This window comes from Macaca thibetana, chromosome 2 (genome assembly GCF_024542745.1).
Source record: "Macaca thibetana thibetana isolate TM-01 chromosome 2, ASM2454274v1, whole genome shotgun sequence".
Taxonomy (NCBI): Eukaryota; Metazoa; Chordata; class Mammalia; order Primates; family Cercopithecidae; genus Macaca; species Macaca thibetana.
This window is the reverse complement of record NC_065579.1, coordinates 50,942,938-50,965,797: the sequence shown is the minus strand read 5'-3', so window position 1 is coordinate 50,965,797 and position 22,860 is coordinate 50,942,938. Positions and strand designations below refer to the sequence as shown.

Sequence of the window (22,860 nt, the reverse complement as noted above, 5' to 3'; positions counted from 1 at the left end):
ACTCCTCCCATATCATTGCAGTGTAAAATGGCCTGTGACTTTTAACTGGGTGAGGGCTTTCTCTTACACCACAACTTGCCTTGTACAGCAGCTTGAAGTGCTGGAGAATTCACATCCCCTGAGGGGTCCCTCAACTAAGGGTGATGGAATTTTGTGCATAAATATCTCAGCCTTATCCCCCCTCAAGTGGATTGAATCTGTGGAACTTGTTTTACATTCAATCTGCAACATGATCAATCACCAGTTACCAATAGTGGTAAACTGACTTAACAACACTTTCTTCATTGGCTGTCCTCAAATTCCTATCTCAGTTCTCCATAACCTGACTGGCATTTCCTTAGCTCACCTCCCTAATAAATAAACTTTTTCCACTTGAATTATCAACTCACAGTCTGCTTCTGGGAAACACAAATGAAAAAAAGCATGCATTGCCCCTTTTGGCTTTGAGCTTTACCTCACCAGTGCAAAAATATTCAGCAGCCAGATCAGGGAATCTGACTGCTGAATATTTCCTTTGCAAAGGTTTTACAGTTTACAAAAGCTGCAATGGCAAGGAGCTTTTGTAAACAACAAAATCCCATGGATTACATGAAGTAATGTAAAGTCCAGCATTTCATTCTTGAGGATATCCTATCCCCTTTGGATTACCAGGATGTACAGGGCTACTTGCTTCGAATTCCAGTAGTTTGAGAGTCTTAGGCTTGTTATGAATAATACTTATTGAGGGTTTAATATATTCTGGGAACTGTTCCAAGTGCTTTACATATATTGGTTAACTTATTATGAAGTAATATAAAGTATCTATGGTGTAAAATTCATTTTCTTGATGCTGAATCCATGATCATACCACTGGTCTTCTCTTATTTACTCATATCTACTTCTTCTAATATACATGCCTGAGGGACCAGATGAATAAGCTCTGCACAAGATAAGAGTAAATAAGTCATTAGCAAGTGTCACTCAACTTTGTAATACATGTTTAGGTTCTTCAGATGATTTTTCAGATATCTTCATACAGCAAAGTTACTAGATTAGTGACTTATGGAAACACATGTATATTTCATATGAATTGCAACACCTATTTAATTAATTTGCCTCTTCCTGTTTCTGTTTTCATATTCCCTCTCCATGATGTTAGAGCTAATTCTAGTCTTTTAATTTTGTGAGTTATAGTCTCAATTTAAATCAAATACTTTGGGCATAGGTATATAAATTCATGTTCAAATTTACTTAAGATGTATTTATTATTGTTGTGTACTCCAAAACTTAGGGCAATTAAAGGGGTCTATATTTAGTGAAAGAGCAGAATTTGAAACTGTAAACCAAAAACTGTTACTATGATTTAGTTGTTTAAAAGAGTGAATCATTTAGAGGCATATATTTGAAGTGATTATCTAAAATATAAGCCTTTAAGCAGATTTTAAAATATTGTATTTTAAATTTATAACATTACTTTGAAGTGTGACTTTGTAAAAATAAATAAATAAATAGATAGATAAATAAATAATTGTATTCCCAGTTCCTTTCTCATTGAAGACAGATGGAATTTAGGTAGACTTATTAACTAAATTATATATGTTATGATTACATACTTTTCCTTCTTGCAGCCATAACGCTTCTAATTTTTTCTTTATTAGTCAAAATTTTGACATATTTCATGTAATATATTTGCTGTTTGATGTACGGTACCATGAAAATTTGTCATCTGACTATTTAAATATTTACTTCAGTGAGGTATGATAGAATTAGGACACTTCATTGAGAAAGGCACTATTTAGAAGATAATACATTAAAATAGTGTAGTATTTTAGCAGGATAACTCATCATTAGCTTCATATTTATGCATATTCTTCTGTATTCCTTCTGAAGAGAGTCAGCAGCTTGAGATTTGGCCCAACAGCTACTGACAAGGGAGCTTTCTGCAAGGATAAAAGCTTTGAAAATCACTACAAATAAAGCATCTTGTTTTCCATTAAGTTACATTCAAATATCCATGTACTGTACCCTGTAATTAAGTCAAATATCAATTTTAATCACTGCATCCTTAGTACATAATTTCTGTAATGCAATTGCAGCAGTATAATATGGAGCAGCTAAAATGCCCTTGTTAAATGGAATTTTAACTGCGGGAAATTGAGATACAAAGAAAATCATCATACCTGCACTTAAGCAGTTAAGCTGAGAGATTTATGTTTAGGAAAGTAGGGGAAGAGAGACTGGTTTAATTCACAAATTATTGTCCCTGCTAGTCTACATCTATGATTTTGAAAGAAGAATATTGACTATGCTTTGATTTTAGAGAGTATCTGAGAGTATCTTTAGAGAGTATCTACATCTATGGTTTTGAAATAAGAATACTGACTATGCTTTGATTTTAGAGAGTATCTGAGAGTATCTTTAGAGAGTATCTACATCTATGGTTTTGAAATAAGAATACTGACTATGCTTTGATTTTAGAGAGTATCCGAAGAAGTTCCTTAAAGATAGGACTCCTATTCTATTAGTTAATAAAAGGATCCTACAATTAAGTTTGAATGCTATTATCTTAACAGATAGCAACGTTAATTTTGAGGAAGAAAACTATCTTCCTTTTGCTAGCTTTCCAAGAAAGGAGTTTGACTGTGGGAGAAAAAGCTTTATTATTTAAAATACAACTTGCAGCTCTTCAATTAGAAGCAATTTCAAATGTCAGATTTAAAGTCTATACAACATCTCACATAAACGTAGCAATTGCCTTGCACATCATTCAGCAATACTTTAACTCTGTTCAAGACTGGAAGAAAATATTTTGAGTAGAAATAGAAATGATGAAATAACTACTAGGTGTCATCATATCTTCCTCATATTGACACATTAGCATATTAGGAAAAAAAATGTCTGGTCATATATAGATATTGCCAGGCTTAAAACTCTTGCTCCTTTCTTCAGTGAGCTGGCTCAACATTCATACTGGCATTACTCCAAGAAATGGAAATCATCTGAGATGTCATTATGTAGTTAGTGGTTCTAGAACCTTGATAGAATATTTACAATTAAAAAATACAAAGTTTTGAAAATCCATGAATAATTCATCTGACCATTTACACAAAACATTCAGCTGAAATATTCCAGTGTTGCCTATACAAGTGCATGCTTAAGCTACTCTTTTTCTTTACGATGAGAGGGAAATAGTTTGCTGGGCACACCCTTCTTGTCAATGGTGCAAATCCTTTTAGAATCCAATTTTGAAACTGCCATTTAGATTAGGTTCATGTTCATAGCTTTTGAATTATTGATTACTTGAAGGCCAGGGCATCCCAATCTGTGTCATAGATGCATAATTTATCATGATGTTTAAAAGCATGTGTATCTTAAAGGCTTCTGGAACTTTATTTCAATGCCTAATGACAGCACATCTGGAGCTTTTTATGTTTTCAAAGTCTTGGCAAAAAGACAGGGCCTTCTGGTGCTGTGGCCTCACGTGACAGCTCAGTACCTTTTAATGTCCCCTTTCTGTCTTTGAATTTTATACTTTTCCTTTCTGATTTGGTTCTTCCCCCCACCCCCAGTCCTTCACATCACTAACTCTTTCTTTGGTCTTTGTATATTTTTTAAGACTCTATTTCACAGGCCCCTCCATGGTGCCCCCATGTTTTCTTTGCATCTCTCTTCTTTATGTTCTTCTTTTGTGCATTCTGCCTTTTTTGATTTCTGCTGCTTGAGAAAACCCTTTCAGACATTTTCCTATTTATTGTGTTATTTTTCTTTGTAGGAAGATCCTAGTTAATTTATTACTGGTCTGAATTTTGTCTCAGAGACCTCTAATATTTGCCGCACCACAGTGAAGAAAAGGGGTGGATAATGGCAAACTTCCTTTAACTTCTGTTGTTAGAATGATAAAAGTTGAGTGGGGCGATTTCAAAGCTGGGGGTGATTCAAGCCTTCCTCTTCTCCGGAGGTCAAATCAACCACCACCACAATGAGACTGCCACCTTCCCACTTCCTTGCTCTTAACCCCAACAATGACAATCGGCACTCAGTCACAAACTGACAGAAATTCCAACTTGCAGAGTCGGAAAAGAAAAAGGGGCCAAGGATTGCTGGTGAGACGGAAGAAGCTTGAAGTGCAGACACATGCATAAAGGAAAACTGTTGGATAAAAACACCCCATTTTCCCATTTTAAATGCCTTTTCAGTTTTTGTCTCAATTATTTTTAATCTTTCTTCTAAAGTAAGATTTGAGTAATCTTTTATAGAATATAATCTTTATTGGTCCCTGAATTAAGTCAGATTATTATGAAGAGTTATTGTTTTATGTATGGGATACAAATCAGAATTTACATTTATGTTTCCTTATTGTTTTTGAGGAATGTGACTGCTGCCTAGAATAAAAGACTCTCATAAAAGGGTAGTGTTCACAGAGATACATGTAATGGCATATTGAGGACTTTCTTCATTTTTTTAAATGTAGAATTAAATACACTTATTATGAAGACATCTTAGGAGACATATTGAGAAATAAGTTTTAAAATTTGATTCAGCATTTCTGCATACTTTATGTAACCTGCCTGTGAAAGAACCCTAGGGTTGGTGAGTATGATGACCTACTAGCAATGTGATACTGATTATTAAAATTTCTATATGTAGTTGTTTTCTTTCAGAAGATCCAATTTGATCCTTGTTGTTTCAAAATCCATCGAATGCAGGTTTTCTCCTTCTAACAGAGAAAGGCTATCTACAGGCAGGATATCCCATTTTGTTATCCTATTAAGTGACATTTAGACTTCCACAGTTTGTCTTCTTTACCACTTGATACTGATGTCTTATTGCTCTTCACATGTAAGCCAAAGGATAGAGTTTTCTTCTATATTAATGCAAAGGTTCTTTAAGATCCATGCACACAGGCTTTTTTCGCACCTTTGAACTAAGGTGCCTGGGATGTCTTTCAGTCCTCAGAACAGACAATGGCTGAGCTCTCAACTCTTCTTTTAAAGGGCTCAAATTTGAGTTTTCCTATGACAGCTTTATCAGCAAACTCCTAATGAGGTAAAATTGGCTACTCGTGGACTTGGTTCTCTGTATCCGGCATATTTTTCAACAACAGCCCCTAGAATACATTAGGGCACCTGAGGTTTGTGCTTGATACAAAATAGGCATTCAATATCTACAGACTGGCATCAATATTGACACTTACAGACTGACAGAATGACTGGTTCATTAGATACCTAATCACTTACAGTGCTCTCATCAAGCCCATGATGGATTAATTCATACTCCTGTACTTTTGCATATGCATCCTCTCTGGTCAGCGTCTTGACTAGCTGAGTCATTAAGGCAAGAAGAAAATGAGCAGAAAAGAGGGGAGAAATAGTTAACATGTACCAAGAACCTGCTGAGCCAGGTACCGTGCCAAGCACTTTACATTAATTAGTTAATTTAACCTCACAATAGCCAAATGAGGCAGGGACCATTATCATTCCCGTTTGACAATATAGAAAACTGAAACCAGGAGATCAATGAACTTTCCCGTAGTTACACAACTAGTGTGGAAATTGGACTCAGTTTCTGTCTGTATGACTATAGCGCTCAAGCTATTAGGCTGGTGCAAAAGTAACTGCGGTTTTTGACTTTTTTTTTTTTAAAGGCAAAAACCACAATTACTGTTGCACCAACATAATGATAACCTTCAATCGTTCTAACTTATCTAGCTAGTGAATGCAAACTTGTTTTCCAAAATCTTTGCAGCTAACCGTTTCTCCAAGGAGCAGAGCCTGGCATGACAGTCATTTCAATGTTTCCCCTTTGTGCAGAGCTAGATGAGATTATTACTATGTGAATATTCAGATTTGTCTTTCTCCTGTTCCTTGAAGGCATGGGTGATGTCGTCTTATCTCCTGTGCCTGGACATTTCCTGAGTCCTAGTTGAATAAATGGATGAGTGTCCTTATTGTACAAATTTTTATCACAGTTGTCATATGCATTGCAGTTATTTATTTTATAATCTTATGATCTTTTTCCTGGCCTTGCTTCTGATCTTGTTCAGAAACATCTGCTGAATGAATGAAAGAATGAAAAAGTGAAGTTAAGAATAAACACAAGTGATTGTGGTGTGGAAGGCTTGTTTCCAAATCTTACTTGCCAGACTCTTAAAAATTTATTTGTTCTTATCTGTCTGAATAATTCCAACTCAAATGTCAAGACTCGAGATATGCATCTTTTCCTCAGAAAACGCCACTGCCCCCAATATTCACACCCAGGGTGCGCCCAGACTGACAGGGAGAAAAGGCTCATTGTTGGAGCCTCTAGCTCGGACCCGAGCTGGATGATGGCGCTTCCCATGTTGTAATGCAGCTCTTTATTTGGGTCTAGGTCTCCTAATAGGCTAAGACCTAGAGACTAATATTTTATCTAACTGTATGTCTTTAATATGTCGCATATTTCTTAGCATGCAACAGACAGTTATTGACTATTAACTGCTATTTGTTCAATGAGTGAGTCGTTTTGTATGTTTATAAATAGGGGTGGGAACCCAGAAAATTAATTAAAGGAAAAAGAAGCTAAAGTTAAACTTTTATTTTTTTATTTCCATAGGTTTTTGGGGAACAGGTGTTATTTGGTTACATGAGTAAATTCTTTAGTGGTGATTTGTGAGATTTTGGTGCACCCATCATCTGAGCAGTACACACTAAACACAATTTGTAGTCTTTTGTCCCTCACCCACCTCGCACCCTTTCCCCTGAGTCCCCAAAGTCCATTGTATCATTCCTTTTTTCTTTTGAGACAGAGTCTCTCTCTGTTGCCAGGTTGGAGTGCAGTGGTGCAGTCTCCTGGGTTCAAGCAATTCTCTTGTCTCAGCTTCCCAAGTAGCTGGGTCTACAGGCACGCACTACCACGCCCAGCTAACTTTTTGTACCTTTAGTAGAGATGGGGTTTCATCATGCTGGCCAGGATGGTCTCGATTTCTGGACCTCGTGATCCGCTCACCTTGGGCTCCCAAGGTGTTGGGATTACAGGCATGAACCACCACCCCTGGCCCACTGTACGTCTTATGCCTTTGCCCCCTCATAGCTTAGCTCCCACTTATGAGTGAGAGCATACAATGTTTGGTTTTCCATTCCTGAGTCACTTTACTTAGAATAATAGTCTCCAGTTCCATCTAGGTTGCTGCAAATGCTGTTAATTTGTTCCTTTTTATTACTGAGTAGTATTCCATTATATATATATGCCACAGTTTTTTTAATCCAGTCGTTGATTGATGAGGATTTGAGCTGGTTCCATATTTTTGCAATTATGAATTGTGCTGCTGTAAACATGTCTGTGCAGGTATCTTTTTTGCATAATGACTTCTTTTCCTCTGGGGAGATACCTAGTAGTGGGATTGCTGAATCAAATGGTAGTTCTACTTTTAGTTCTTTAAGGAACCTCCACACTGTTTTCTGTAATGGTTGTACTAGTTTACATTCCTACCAGCAGTGTAGAAGTGTTCCCTGTTCACTGCATCCATGCCAACATCTTTTTTTTTTTTTTTTTTTTTATGGCCATTCTTACAAGAGTAAGGTGGTTTTGCATTGCAGTTTTGATTTGCATTTCCCTGATCATTAGTGATATTGAGCATTTTTCACATGTTTGTTGGCCATTTGTATACCTCCTTTTGAGAATTGTCTATTCATGTCCTTAGCCCACTTTTGGATAGCACTATGTGTTTTTTTCTTGCTGATTTGTTTGAGTTCATTGTAGATTCTGGATATTAGTCCTTTGTCAAATCTATCTATTTATCTTTATTTTTGTTGCATTTGCTTTTGGGTTCTTAGTCATGAAGTCTTTGCCTGAGCCAATGTCAAGCAGGGTTTTTCCAATGTTATTTTCTAGAATTTTTATAGTTTCAGGTCTTAGATTGAAGCCCTTGATCCAACTTGAGTTGATTTTTGTATAAGGTGAGAGATGAGGATCCAGTTTCATTCTTTGACATGTGGCTTGCCAATTATCCCAGCACCATTTGTTGAAGATCAGTTGGCTGTAGGTATTTGGGTTTATTTCTGGGTTCTTTATTGTGTTCGATTGGTCTATGTGCCTATTTTTATACCAGTATCATGCTGTTTTCATTACTTTGGCCTTGTAGTATAGTTTGAGGTCACGTAATGTAGTGCCTCCAGATTTGTTTGTTTTGCTTAGTCTTGCTTTGGTTATGCAGATTTTTTTTTCTGATCCATATGGATTTTAGGATTGTTTTTTCCAGTTCTGTGAACAATGATGGTAGTATTTTGTCAGGAATTGCATTGAATTTGTAGATTGCTTTTGGCAGTATGGTCATTTTCACAATGCTGATCCTACCCATCCATGAGCATGGGATGTGTTTCCATTTGTTTGTGTCATCTATGATTTCTTTCAGTAGTGTTTTGTAGTTTTCCTTGTAGAGGTCTTTCACCTCCTTGATTAGGTATATTCCTAAGTATTTTATTTGATTTTATTGCAGCTGTTGTAAAAGGAGTTGAGTTCTTGATTTGATTCTCAGCTTGGTCCTTGTTGGTGTATAGCAGACCTACTGATTTGTGTACATTAATTTTGTATTCTGAAACTTTGCTGAATTCATTTATCAGTTATAGAAGCCTTTTGGAGGAGACTTTAGGGTTTTCTAGGTACATGATTATATCATCAGCAAGCAGCGACAGTTTGACTTCTTCTTTACCAATTTGGGTGTCCTTTTTTCTTTCTCTTGCCTGATTGCTCTGTCAAGAACTTCTAGTACTATGTTGAATAGAAGTGGTGAGAGTGGGCATCCTTTCCAGTTCTCAGAAGAAATGTTTTTAACTTTTCCCCATTCAGTATTATGTTGGCTGTGGGTTTGTCATAGATGGCTTGTATTACATTGCAGTATGTTCCCTGTATGCCGATTTTGCTGAATGTTTTAATCATAAATGGATGCTGGAATTTGTCAAATGCCTTTTCTGTGTCTGTGGAAATGATCATGTGATTTTTTAAAAACTTCTGTTTATGTGGTGTATCACGTTTATTTACTTGTGTATGTTAAACCTTCCCTGCATCCCTGCTATGAAACTCACTTGATTATGGTAGATTATCTTTTTGATATGTTGTTGGATTTAGTTAGATAGTATTTCGTTAAGGATTTTTGCATCTATGTTTATGAGGGATATTGATCTGTAGTTTTCTTTTTTTGTTATGTCCTTTCCTGGTTTTGGAATTAGGGTGATACTGGTTTCATAGAATGAATTAGGGAGGAATCCCTCTTTCTCTATCTTGTGAAATAGTGTCAATAGGATTGGTACCAAAGTCCACTTCACTCCCCTGCCACCTCCACTGGAGCAGGTGCTGGTATCTATGGCTGAGAGACCTGAAGACGGTTCATATAATGGGACTCTGAGGAGACACAGAGTACCAGCCCACAGCCTGGTAGCCGTCCTGGGTGGCTAGATCCAGAAGAGAAATAACAATCACTACAGTTCAGTTCTCAGGAAGCCACATCCCTAGGAAAAGGGCAAGAGTACTATATTAAGGGCGCACCCTGTGGGACAAAATAATCTGAACAGCAGCCTTGAGCCTCAGACCTTCCTTCTGACATAGACTACCCAAATGAGAAAAAACCAGAAAAACAAATCTGGTAATATGACAAAACAAGATTCTTTAACACTCCCCAAAAATCACACTAGCTCACCAGCAGTGGATCCAAACCAAGAAGAAATCCCTGAATTGCCAGAAAAAGAATTCAGAATGTTGATTATTAAGCTAATCAAGGAGGCACCAGAGAAAAGTAAAGTCCAATTTAATTTTTAGTTCTTTAAAGAACCTCCACACTGTTTTCCATAATGGTTGTACTAGTTTACATTCCCACCAGCAGTGTAGAAGTGTTTGTGTGGCTTGTAAGGAGGGGCAGATTGCACCTATGAGTAAATTTCCCTTTGGAAATAGTCACGTAGTACTGTTAAAAAGCATATTATAAGAACCACTTTAGGGCAATAGTTGTAAAAATGCAACTCAAGGCTTCCAAAATTTTAGCAACAATACTCTTAAATTGCAGTAGATGGTGGTGTTGTTATGAAAATCTGCCATCCTTGGTTAGCTAAAATGAAACACATCTCACTTTTCATAAAAACACTTTTGTTCCTTTTTATTTTGAAAAATGAAGAGAAAAGAGGGTGCCTAATAACTCTTGTTTCTAGAAGCTTTAAGTACAAAAGAAAACTTAAAAAAAGAAAGTGGTCACTGTTGGTCCATGATTGAAGAATTATAAAAAAGTTTATTTTTCATAATTGATGGTATATAGATAGATATGGATGATACATATTATATATAAATATAAATATATATATATTTGTGAATATAATTATGTCACAGAGATGATAAAAATGATACATTGTGTGTTGGTCACTATCTATATATAATTGTATGTATATAAATTGCATATATCATATACATAATTTTTTTCTGTATTTGCTGTTTAGGATTGGAGAAGGAAGAATGGTCCCCTTCCCTACGTCTACAACTATCAACACTTCAAAATATGGTTAAAAAAGACTCTAATTACTTAAAAATAGAATAATGTATCTTTCCATGGATGGGTGTCCATGTTTGTATTACCTTGAGATCAAAGTCTGACAGAGTATATGGGAACATTTCTCTTTTGCCTTATTCCAACCCCACATTTATTAGTCCAAAATTAAAATGTGTATTATCTTTTGACTGATCAATGAAATGGGTACAAGTCAAAGACTACAAAACATTTCAAGAAAGACTTCAGAATATCTTAGCACTGTACAAGCAAACAAGATTTTGATTTAGATTATTTCTTAATACTTCCTAAAGTTAAGCAATTTTCTGTAGAACGACTGAATGATTTCCTGAAGTAAAATATATATTTCTGCTGTTGTATAAAACCAAGACAATTAATTTTCTCCTTATATCTTCTTATTCTTCTTATGCTTGCATCTATTTAGTATACAAATCAAAGGGATTAAAAAATTGATGTACAGACAGTCCCCAGTTTACAATGGTTTGACTTGACTTTTTGACTTTATGATGGTGCAAAAACCATACACATTCAATAGAAAGTGGTAAGACACTCTCCTGTGATGCTGCAGCTCCCAGTCAGCCATGCCGTCACGAGGGTAATCAGCTGGTATTCTATAGTGTCCTGTGTTGCCAGATGGTTTTGCCCAACTGTAGCCTAATGTAAGGTGTCTGAGCACGTTTAAGGTAGTCTAGGCTAAGCTACAATGTTAAGTAGTTTAGGTGTATTAAATACGCTTTAAAGTTATGATATTTTCAACTTACAATGTTTATGGAGATGAAACCTTATGTTAAGTCAAAGAGCATCTGTATAAGCAGGATCATTATCCTTATGTAAATGAGATCAAAAAAGAGAAGCATTCACTAAGACTATTCCTTTTAGTACTATTTTCTTGATAAGGAAAAAAGACAAAAAAAAAGTTGACCAAATTTTTAAAAATTTACATTTTATATTTTTAAAGCATATCAATTCTATACAGGCCACCTAAATATTAGACTTTCAGATACGTGACTTCTAACATATTCTGAAGGCATTTTTATATGTATGTAAATGTCTATATATACACATTTACATACATATATAGACATTTCCATACATATATATCTTTACATCTCTGAAAATTAATATTGAAATATGTGAGAAACAGGATTTGTTGTGTGTGCTCGTTTTAAAAACACTGTATAACAGTAAAATATTTTTCATTGTGGAAAATGATTAAATGGTATTATGTAGAATTATTTTACAGCTGATGACATAAGGGATGATTTTTTTCAAAAAATTCTTTTACTATTTTGAAGTGTCCTTTTAAAAGAATGATACTTTTTACAACAATGATAAAATAATTATTGTAATACAAAATTTAATGTCCAAAGACATTATCAGGAACACACGGATTATTGAAAAAGTAGTTTGTAAAACCTGATGTCTAATATATTAACTAAAATAAAATTTATTTTTGTTAATCTAGGTCATAACTGCTTTTGGAATATCATGAAACATATGAATGACTTTATTCCAAGTGAAAAATCATTCAGTAGAGTCAAACTACAGTGTTTTCCAAAGGAATTTCCTTTTAATGACTTGCAGATGTTGTTATGTTTAATGTCAATAAAAAATTGAATTCAGTTTTTAGACATAAAAATTTACATGAAATACATCCCCCGAGTACATTAAGTGTTTTCACATTCATGAAAAAGACCATTTGGAAAAGAGTAAAAACAGATATTTTAAAAAGTTATTACTAAAAATGTTTGTTAAATATTGTAATGACTTTCCTAGAGCAACCCTTAAATTGAAAACCTAAGAAAATACTCAATTTTATTTTAGAGAGAGAAAGTGTTTTTAGGATTGAGAAAGAAATTACTTCTTAATATTTTGAAATCCTGTACAGGTTAAGCATTCCTAATCCAAAAATTTGAAATCTGAAATGCTTCAGAATCCAAAACTTTTGAGTGCCAATTTGATTCCACAAGTGGAAAATAATACAGTTGACCTCACATGACGGGTTGCAATCAAAACACAGGCACACAACAGACTGGTGATCATGATAACAGTGATGATGAAGATGACTGACATTGTTAACGCTGCAGAAAAAGTACCTATAGACGGCGTGGTGAAAAGGTGTGATGGGCTTATTGAAGGACTAGGGCAGCATGCATTCATCACAGAACAAGAAATCACATAAGTTATAAAATCAAAGAAAGAATTCTAAGACAAAGAATGAAAAATTTTAAAAAAAGTTATTAATGAGGCAGAGGACATTCTGGAAGAAACATTTTGAAAAGTCATCCAATAGGATGCTTCTTCATCTTTAGAGGAACCACTTTCTGGTGTTCCTCTAAAGGAACCAGAAGTATAGTAATCTTCTAATCTAAACAGAAGATTGCAGGTGGAGACTGAAAGTCTGACATTGCTTGTGGATGTTGTTGTTAGTTGATACTGGCATTCTGGTGATGACACAGTGCTGTTTGGTTACCTCCAACACATTATTTTTTCACTGTATCAATGGTGTGTCCTCTTTTTTACAGTTAAATACTTTTGTGTGAATAAGTGTGAGAAAATGATTGCTTACTAATAGCATATAAATTCAGAGTCAGGAGTGATGGTAATGCCAGAAGAAAACCCTCAGATTATCCACGAGAGGCTGAGATAGTGACACTTTTGCTTCCTGGTGAGTCAACGTACACTAACTTTGTTTCGTGTGCAAATCTATTTAACAATATTGTAGAAAATTATCTTTAGGCTATGTGTAATGGTGTATATGAAACAAAAATTTTGTGTTGTGACTTGGGTTCTATCCCCAAGGTATTTCATTATGTATATGCAAATATTCCAAAATTTGAAAAACTCCAAAACACTTCTTGTCCCAAGCGTTTTGGATAAGGGGTACTCAACACATATTTGTTTTTTTTCAATCTGCATTTTAAATTTTCTGACAAAATATATGGAAAAAAAAGTCTTTAAAAAAAGCACTCCTTAAAAAGGCATAAAGTTTCTATTTCAATATATATTAGTAATTCACAAAGTAATCCTCTAATAACAGCATCACAATCGGCTGGAGTTTCCCGTTGAAATAATGTGGGCGGGATTTAGGGATATATGGCCTGAGGCATCTCGTCATAGAATCTTTTAGAGACCACAGTGGCTGGAAAACAAGCTAGAATTTCACTCCCACCAGCTCCTTAGCGCTTCTTAACAAGTCCCACACAGCCACATAGTGATGGTGAAGGCGGTTGACCATAAGATGCCACTGAGAGATGGGTTTAAATCTTTAAATAAATAATTTTATGACATGGAGAAATTTGTTAAGAATAGGCTCTTAATTCTTTTCTCTGTTAGAATCTGCTTTTAAAAATGCAGGTGCCTAAGCCCTGTCCTGAGGCTCCCCAATTAGAATATGACTTGGTCTCACCTGTTTCTGGATTCTTACCTCTGTATTTTCCCAAACTGTTTGGTTCTCTGAGTTCTACTTTGACTGATTTTTTTCTCTTCCAATATATCATTTGCTCTCTTGCTTAGAGGCCTCCACATATAATATCTCTTCTGCCTAAGATACTATTCTCTATCCATCTCCCCATCCCTGTACCTCCTTTATCTTCTTGGCTAATCATGACTCTCTGCAGAGAAGGTGCCCAGATGTGTGCTTCTCTAGAACTTTGTCCTTTTCTCTGTCATAATACTTGCAATTGCCTCTTTGTTTACTTACCTTGCTAGATTGCAAGTTTCTTGAAGTCAGGAATGGTGACTCATTAGCTTACCATGCTATTTCAGTGCCCAGCACAATGCTAGGCCCTCAAGAAGTATTTACTAAATGAAGAATCCAGATTAAAAAAAATGTTTCATGGGTACATAGTAGGTATATATCTTTATGGGGTACATAAGATGTTTTAATACAGGCATGCAATATGAAATAAACACATCATGAAGAATGGGGTATCCATCCCCTCAAGCATTTATCCTCTGAGTTACAAACAATCTAATTACACTCTTTAAATCATTAAAATGTAGAGTTAAATTATTATTGACTATAGTCACCCTATTGTGCTATCAAATAGTAGGTCTTATTCACTCTTTCTATTTTTTTCATACCCCTTAATCATCCCCAACTCCCCACTCCAAGGATCCAGATTTTTTACTCTCTCCCCATATTTTTTTTAAAGCTTATTTTTATTTTTTATTTCCTAAGGGTGCTAAAATTCTGATAAATCATTCAGAAATAATAGCATCACAATATTAGCATTTATTTAGTCATCTATCAAGTCGTCCTCCCACCCCCAGAATTAGGGCATGTGGGTGAAGTCTTAGGAGCCTGCAACATTTTTTTTTTCTTTTAAAGGGGCTAGGCACACTCATATCAAGTTGCTCCTTGGCATTTTAAGTGCTATTAGATTTAGAATTAAGACATGCTCTAAATGAAGTACCAATTACTAGTCACTGGTTCAAAATTCAAAGGGGAAGAATAAAGGAGTTGAGGGTGAAGTTAATAAGTAGTCTTCTGCCTCGACTCTGAATCTGCACCCTGATTTGTCCCCATTCCTCTCCTTCTCACCCCCACCCTGCCTGTGAAGTCACTTCTACTCTGGAATCTGGGACAAATCCTAACTTCAGTAAAAAGGAGTTTAAGTATTTGTAACTGAGTTATCAGGGAGAATCAACCTTGAATCCATGTTTCTATGGTTTTAAAATGGCCTTTTGTTTTATTTCTAGAAGATGCAATTCTTGACTTGTGATGAAATCAGTTCCCCAATTTATACTGCATTCGTGGAAACTGGGTCTCGGGCAGCATCTCAGCAATTCCTTCAACCTAAAGTTCTCTCATCTGCTGGTAACCAGTCCATTCCTATTGGTGTTCAAGCAATCACAAACACATCCTACTTTTGAGAAATGTGAGCACATGGTTCCCAGCTCCTTCCTAAAACTCTGCCTTGGATATAAAACATATCCCTGGGTAGCTCTTTTTCTGTCATCACTTCTGCCAGATGTTGATTGCAGAATTCCTGTTTGTTTATTATTAACATTAATTCCAAGAGATGTGTTACCCTGTGTCCAGAACATGAAGTACTTGACTTGCACCAATCTTGCTTATGATTTGTATTTCATTTGCACATGGTCCAAGATGAAAACATTCAAGCAGTATAATCATAAATATTGGCATTTCAGTCATCTGACCCCTAATTTTTTTCCCTTGACATTAGGAATTGATTCAATTTACAGTGATTGCTGCCTATGTAATTATTTCTTCATAACACAATATTTTAAGAGTACATTAACTCATGCATTATGAGATTGAGGATGTCATAATTATACAAAGCAGCAACTTGATCCGAGAGTTACAAAAAAGAATGGTACTACCTTTCAATTACGACTTTATCTCAGATCCATTTATCAAGTATTGTCAGACTCATGGCCTGTGGGTATCTTTATTTTGTGTCATAAACAGAAAAAGAAAAAAATCATTCAGTTCAGAGCTCAAATCCCTTTTCGGGAAAAAAAAAAAAATTGTATGGTAAAACTGTTTAGCATAAGAAAAGCATTTTTTAAGGCTTTACATAGTTTGTAAACAAGTGTTTATAAAGCCCCCTTTGGGTCTTTGCGACCTTCATAAAATGTGCCTGATTATCAAAGAACAAATAAATTAGGCATGTATACCAAATTTTTCTCTTACAAAGAAACACTGGTGAAATTATGTTAAAATAAACTTGACAAGATTTCTGGATAAATGATACTTCAGTGCCAATAATGCTGTTTCTCTAACAACCTTGCTAAAAGGCTAAATTTTTTGGTGATAGATTATTCCTGAGCATGATACAGATTGCATTTTTAATTTTGCAAATGTTTTTGATTGGCTACTATGACCTTGATAATTACACTGGACACTAGGCATTCAGGGGTTGATACTGGCTGTAAAAGGATCACAGGTGTTTTATTTGCAGCCAGCTAGTGTTCTTTTTAACTCTGATTCCTATCTAAACTCTAGTCGGAAAAACCTAGGATGGGAAAAGCAGAGAAGAAAGAGAGAGAGAGAAAAGCATTTTTCATGAAGAACCATTCTGCAAAGCATTCTTTATTTTTCGCTTTCCTTCTTTTGTGAAGGGGTCAACCTCAGATAAATAGATTAGATTTGATTTATTCTTTGCCATTGGTTTATTTTTTGCTGATAACCTACAGTTCAAATCTCACAGTTTACTTTAAAAGTAAACAGGCTTCCAAATTAACCCACCTTGGGAAGGTCTTGTGATTCATGGCAACATCCTGTCCATAAGTAAAGAATCTTATCGTGAGCTTTCAAATTGTTGACGTACTGATAAATGCATAACCCACTGACACTGAAAAGGACACTGATTTATTTCCAAATTATAAAGTTTTACTGACTGTCTTGCACGTAGACATTCTAGCCTGTATGTGGCAATCTGTTTCCAAGGATTGTAACCTCTGTATTGTACCCTTCAATAATAATGGACAACTCCCATATGAGGAGTCCCCCTTCCCTTCCAAGCTTTCTTATAAATGTCTTCCAACTTGTCAGACTCCAGAACACTCCCAATTTTGTTGGTGTGTTTTCCCAGGTCATTCCTCACATTTGCCTTCCAATAAACCGTTATCAAATTATTTCTGCCTCAACAACCTTAGTTTTAGTGGACATTGCCAATGTTACTATTTTTGAACATACTCTACTATTTATTTAACCTACACTCTATTTACTGTAATCTATGTGTGCATCAAAGTTACGTAGCTCTGAGGTTGAGTCCTGTGATGTATAGCTTTTCATCTCCCCCTGTTTCTTTTTTTCTTACTTCTCTCCTTCCTCAATTACTCTTAATTATTTTGAGACAGACAATAGACAGATAAACTTATCTCTGTAGGTGTGTTACAATTTTAGCATTGATGTATATGATAATTTCTATTTAAGTTTTAGTTAATATATAAATTTTGCATAGTGTGCATATATTATAAGCAAGTGCTGTAGTTGGAAGTAGGAATTAGGAGGTTAAAGCCTTAGGATAAACATTTGTCACTTACAGTCAGATGAGAAAAATATTTTCTTACAAGAGATTACAAAATGAAGTTATCTTTATGTCTATTATTAACACTAACATTTGTACATGTAAAAAGAGAGGTTTTTTTAGTTTTTAAATTATAAAAGCTCAACTTTTTTCAATTCATGTAAAGAATCCAGGCTCCATAAATGTTTTGCAAGATTACTTTTCTTTAAAGATAGAGATAGACAGATACAGACAGATAGATAGTTAGATAGATAGATATGTTTGTTTAAACAAACAAATGAATAGCTTTGTAAATAGTAGTAGGCAAGGACAATTAATGAATCTCTTAATTTCTTAATTGTTCTTTCCTGCTGTGGACTTTTCCCAGTGATTTTTTTATTTTTAAGTAACAGTTAATTCAGTTAAATGAATTGGGTATTTTCAGCCAACAGATATTTCTTGGCCTCATTCTGTGTCTGAGGCGCTGAGTCAGGGGTGGGGATTAATCAGTTGGTCAGGGAAAAGTCTAAAACAATCATTAATGTCTAGAATCACAGAAGAAATTTCCTCATGATAATATAGTATTGAGAGGGCAGAATTGTCTTGCTAAGTTATAAACTACAGAAGTGGGAAAGTAGCATCAATTACAAATTTATCCATTTACTAGATAATCTAAAACTTTATCATTTTGTAGAGAAACAGCCCATACTGTTATTCTGTGTGTTGTTTATGTGGTTTTGTTTTAAAACAGAAATGTTTACTGACAGGACGCTAAAATTTCTGCTTTTGAAAATTACCTGCTGTCTCAGGTGGGAAATCTGGAAATACTAAGAAGAAAATTACCTGAATTTGCTTTGGACAAATTTTTATTTGACTCTAAAGCCATATACATCAATAAATCAACTGACTGGGGGTCAAGATTTTAACCATCAGCTTTCTCTGTGATGATTTTGCATTTTTCATTATGTTTTGAGAGTAAGCTACAGCCTAGGCCAGAAGCCCGTGGCTTTGGGCTAGAAAGATGAGAATGCAATGAGGTAGAAAACATATACACAAATTGCAGCGTCAGTGATGATGTCCTTATAGCTTAACATGCCTGCATAACTGCATTATAAATGGAGACATAAAAAGATACAGCATATTGACATCAATTTGTAAATCAGCAACCCAAGGGCCTAAGAACTTCACAACCTTGGAGCAGAGTCAGTTTGCATGTTTTCTTCAAAACAATTCAGAATGTACAACACTCATAGAGGACTGGTCTTTTTTTATTTTTTTATTTTTATTTTTTAGTCTCACTCTAAAAGGAAATCTGAGCTTCTGTATTAAATGAAACAATACAGGTCTTAGAGACAGAATGATATAAATATATATGTGTGTGTGTATATATATATATATAACTTTTTCATTTTAAAAGTTAAGCGACAACAAGGAGCCATTTCTTCCTTGTTATTACTAAAAGCTGACAGAAAGCGATGGGAAAAAGAAAATGGTGGTGGAATGGGAAGGCAATTGATTTCAAGTACGAGGACTGCCACCAACCTAGTCTCTGTTCCCTCAGTTTAGTTAAGAGATCTCTGAAAATATTCCAGCCAAATTTATTTATGTTACAGCTCTAAGACTCTTGAGAATATCTTTCTAAGCCTTTTGTTAGTTCTGAAAATCAGTTCTGGCTAATGACACACTAACCTTTCCTTCTGTTCTTAAGTTTAAAGGTAGCAGCAGCAGTAGCTTGCTCTATGTCCCAGACAACCTCTGCCACACCAGGGCTTCACAGCTTGTCAAACACAGAGTTGTTAATTTTCTAAATTTTTACCCCAAAACTGGAAGAAAATTAAAAGATTATGAAGGAAATTGTGTTAGTTTGTTCTTGCATTGCTATAAAGGAATACTTGGGGCTGGGTAATTTATGAAGAGAAGAAGTTTTATTTTGGCTCATGGTTCTGCCGACTGTACAGGAAGCATGGTGCCAGCATATGCTCCTGGTAAGGGACTCAGGAAGTTTACAATTACGGCAGAAGGTGAAGGGGGAGCCAGTGCAACACACGGTGAGAGAGGGACAGAGAGCAGGGAGAGGAGCCAGACTCCTTTAAACAACCAGCTCTCACATGAATTAACAGAGCAAGAACTCACTTATTACCACAGGGAGGGTAGTACACCATTCATGAGGGATCCACTCCTCTGACCCAAATACCTCCCACTGGGCCACGTGTCCAACACTGGGAATTACATTTCACCATGAGATTTGGAGGGAACAAATATCCAAATCATATCAGATACCAACTTAATAATGTTTGTATTTTATCAGTATGCTAAGGAGAAAGATTAAAGATAAATTAGCAGTAGAACACAGGTTTTGTGTGTTTGGGTATTTTTTTTTTTTATTAGACTTCCTGTGTTCAAGTCCAAGATCTACTACTTAAAATATGTAGCCTTGAATTATTTATTTTCAGTAAACTTCAGTCTCTTCATTTATAACATGGTAATTATAATGATAATGATGGCTGTCTCAACTTTGCTTTTTTACCTGGAGTAAAACTCAGCACATAGTAACACATTCCCTGTAGGGAATTAAACTTTTAACAGTGCATCTCTTTCCTGAAGACCTTCCCTAATTAATCAGAAATACAGATGTACACCTGTGTCTGTATATTTCACGTGGATTAAAAACATGTTTATCATAACTTTTGAAGTTTGACTCCTTCATACACATTGATGAAAATTGGAGAAAAACTTACTTTGAAGACAAAATGTTAATATCTAAGGTGGCAGTATTCCTCTTAGAATGTGTTTTCTGTTGAACACTGGAGGCTGTTTTATATTAAAAAGAAAGCACATCTACATTCTCAAGATTTACTACAAAGTTGAAAACTAAAAAACATTTGATTGTCAAAAGTTCCATTAACTATCAAAACTAGAATATTTATTTATTTATTTTTATTTCAATAGCTTTAGGGGTATAGGTGGTTTTTGGTTGCATGTGTGAATTGTATTGTGGTGAAGTCTAAAATTTTAGTGCACCTGTCATCTGACTAGTATACATTGTACCTAATATGTAGTTTTTTATTCCTCACCTCCCTCTCACCCTACCCCCATCCCCCTCTAATGTCCAACATAACACTCTATATGCTTTTTTGTATCCATAGCTTCGCTCCCCCTTATAAATGAGAACATGTAGTATTTGGTTTTCCATTCCTGAGTTGCTTCCTTTAGAATAATGGCTTCCAGTTCCACCCAAATTGATGCAAAAGATATTATTTTGTTCTTTTCTATGGCCAATTAATATTCCATGGTATATATATACTACATTTTCTTTATCCACTCATCAGTTGATGGGCACTCAGATTGATTCCATATCTCTGCAATTGTGAATTGTGCTGCAATAAACATATGCATGCAGGTATCTCTTTGATATACCTTATTTTCTTCTGGATAGATATCCACTAGTGAGATTGCTGGATCAAATGCCAGATCTACTTTCTGTTCTTTCCATATTGATTTCCACGCTGTTTTCCATAGAGGCTATACTACTTTAAATTCCCAACAGCAACATACAGGCATTCCCTTTTCACTACATCCACACCAACATCTATTGTGTTTTGACTTTTTAATAATGGCCATTCTGCCTAGGGTAAGGTGATATCTCATTGTGGTTTTAATTTGCATTTCCCTGAGGATTAGTGATGTTGAACATTTTTTTCATGCCTGTTGGCCATTTGTATATCTTCTTTTGAGAGCTGTGTCTATTTATGTAATTTGCCTGCATTTTAATGGGCTTATTTGTTTTTTTCTTGCTGGTTGGTTTGAGTTCCTTGTAGATTCAAAGGATACTAATCCTTTTGTTGGATGCAGAGTTCACAAATATTTCCTCTCATTCTGTAGTCTGTTTACTTTAATAATTATTTGACTGTTCAGAAGCGTTTCAGCTAAATTAAGTCCCATTTATTTTTGTTTTTGTAAAACTAGAATATTTACGAGAATTTGTTTTATGAAAAAATATCAAGTTTAGTTTTTAACCACCTGAGTTAACAGGCAGAAATTCTGGAAGTTAACTTTATGTTTCAGTACTTGGGAAAAACAAATATTTGCTATATATACCAATAGAACTAAATGAAATTTAATTTAAAAATCAAAATATTAATTTCAGTGTTTTCCATACTTGTCTGATTTTAAGCATCACCCACCCAGAATCATTTGTGATAGTTCAGATTCCTAGGGTTTATTCTGGAACTATCAAATCAGAAACTCTAAAGAGAGTCTGAAATAACATTCTACGTTATTCTTATGATCAGATAAGTATGTGAAGAACTAACAAAAGTATTTCTCTGAGAAGTACATCTTTTAAGATTTTTAATCATTACCAAACAACATGAACCTTCTAAGAGAGAGGCTTATATTAAAAATAATGCGGCCGGGCGCGGTGGCTCACGCCTGTAATCCCAGCACTTTGGGAGGCCGAGACGGGCGGATCACGAGGTCAGGAGATCGAGACCATCCTGGCTAACACGGTGAAACCCCGTATCTACTAAAAAATACAAAAAAACTAGCCAGGCGTGTTGGCGAGCGCCTGTAGTCCCAGCTACTCCGAAGGCTGAGGCAGGAGAATGGCGCAAACCCGGGAGGCGGAGCTTGCAGAGCGCTGAGATCCGGCCACTGCGCTCCAGCCTGGGCGAAAGAGCGAGACTCCGTCGCAAAAAAAACAAAATAAAATAAATAAATAAAAATAAAAAATAATGCAACAGAATTTAAACAGCAATAAAGTTTACATTTTATAAACAAAACCAAATTCAATTATCTTAATTTCTTTTAATCATCTCACAGTTTTCAGATCAGTAACATTTAAATTTGTGACTTTCTCAGATTCATAAGGTGTTTTGACTCTCTGAGAGTCAAAAATAGGAAGTGCAAATCATAGGTAAGGAGGTTTTGAAGTATAGCTCTATTGTTGCTGGTTTAATTTGTGAAGAGGTTTTAAATATTGATTTTTTTCTTCAACAAATGATTTAAACTATCTGCATGTTGGTACATGCCAAGCTATTGTGTGAAATTTTACCAGCTGGGAATTATCCCCTCATTCTCTGGTGTGATTAACACTTCCAGCTGTAGAATAATTAAAATGTCAATCAGTTCTGAAACAGAGCAAAACAGTTTCTCATTTGATCCGTTAGTTGGAAGGCTAAATGAAGGAGTACATCAGGTGTCTAGCTCTTCTCACAACAAGAGTTCACACCCCACCTCTCTCTGTTTTCCTCCACCTCCCCTCTTCTGCCTTCACATACACAAACACACACTGTGGACTCTGGATTTGGGTTACGTTCAAATTTGATTCTTTGATATGACCTCAATCTTACAAAATTTGTTGTGTTGCTTATCTTT

General features: G+C 35.3%; 1 long non-coding RNA gene across 8 annotated transcripts in view; it reads left to right on the top strand.

Annotated features, from left to right (window-relative positions):
• The window catches only part of LOC126947492 (uncharacterized), a 200,526-nt gene that overhangs the window by 65,931 nt on the left and 111,735 nt on the right, over window positions 1–22,860 (top strand). For 6 of the 8 annotated variants that reach the window (XR_007723101.1, XR_007723096.1, XR_007723097.1 and 3 more), the window contains exons 3-4: window positions 10,437–13,172; window positions 15,209–15,387. This is a non-coding gene — a long non-coding RNA (uncharacterized LOC126947492). The remainder of the gene's footprint in view (window positions 1–10,436; window positions 13,173–15,208; window positions 15,388–22,860) is intronic. The other 2 variants (XR_007723098.1, XR_007723100.1) reach the window with 2 other exon arrangements.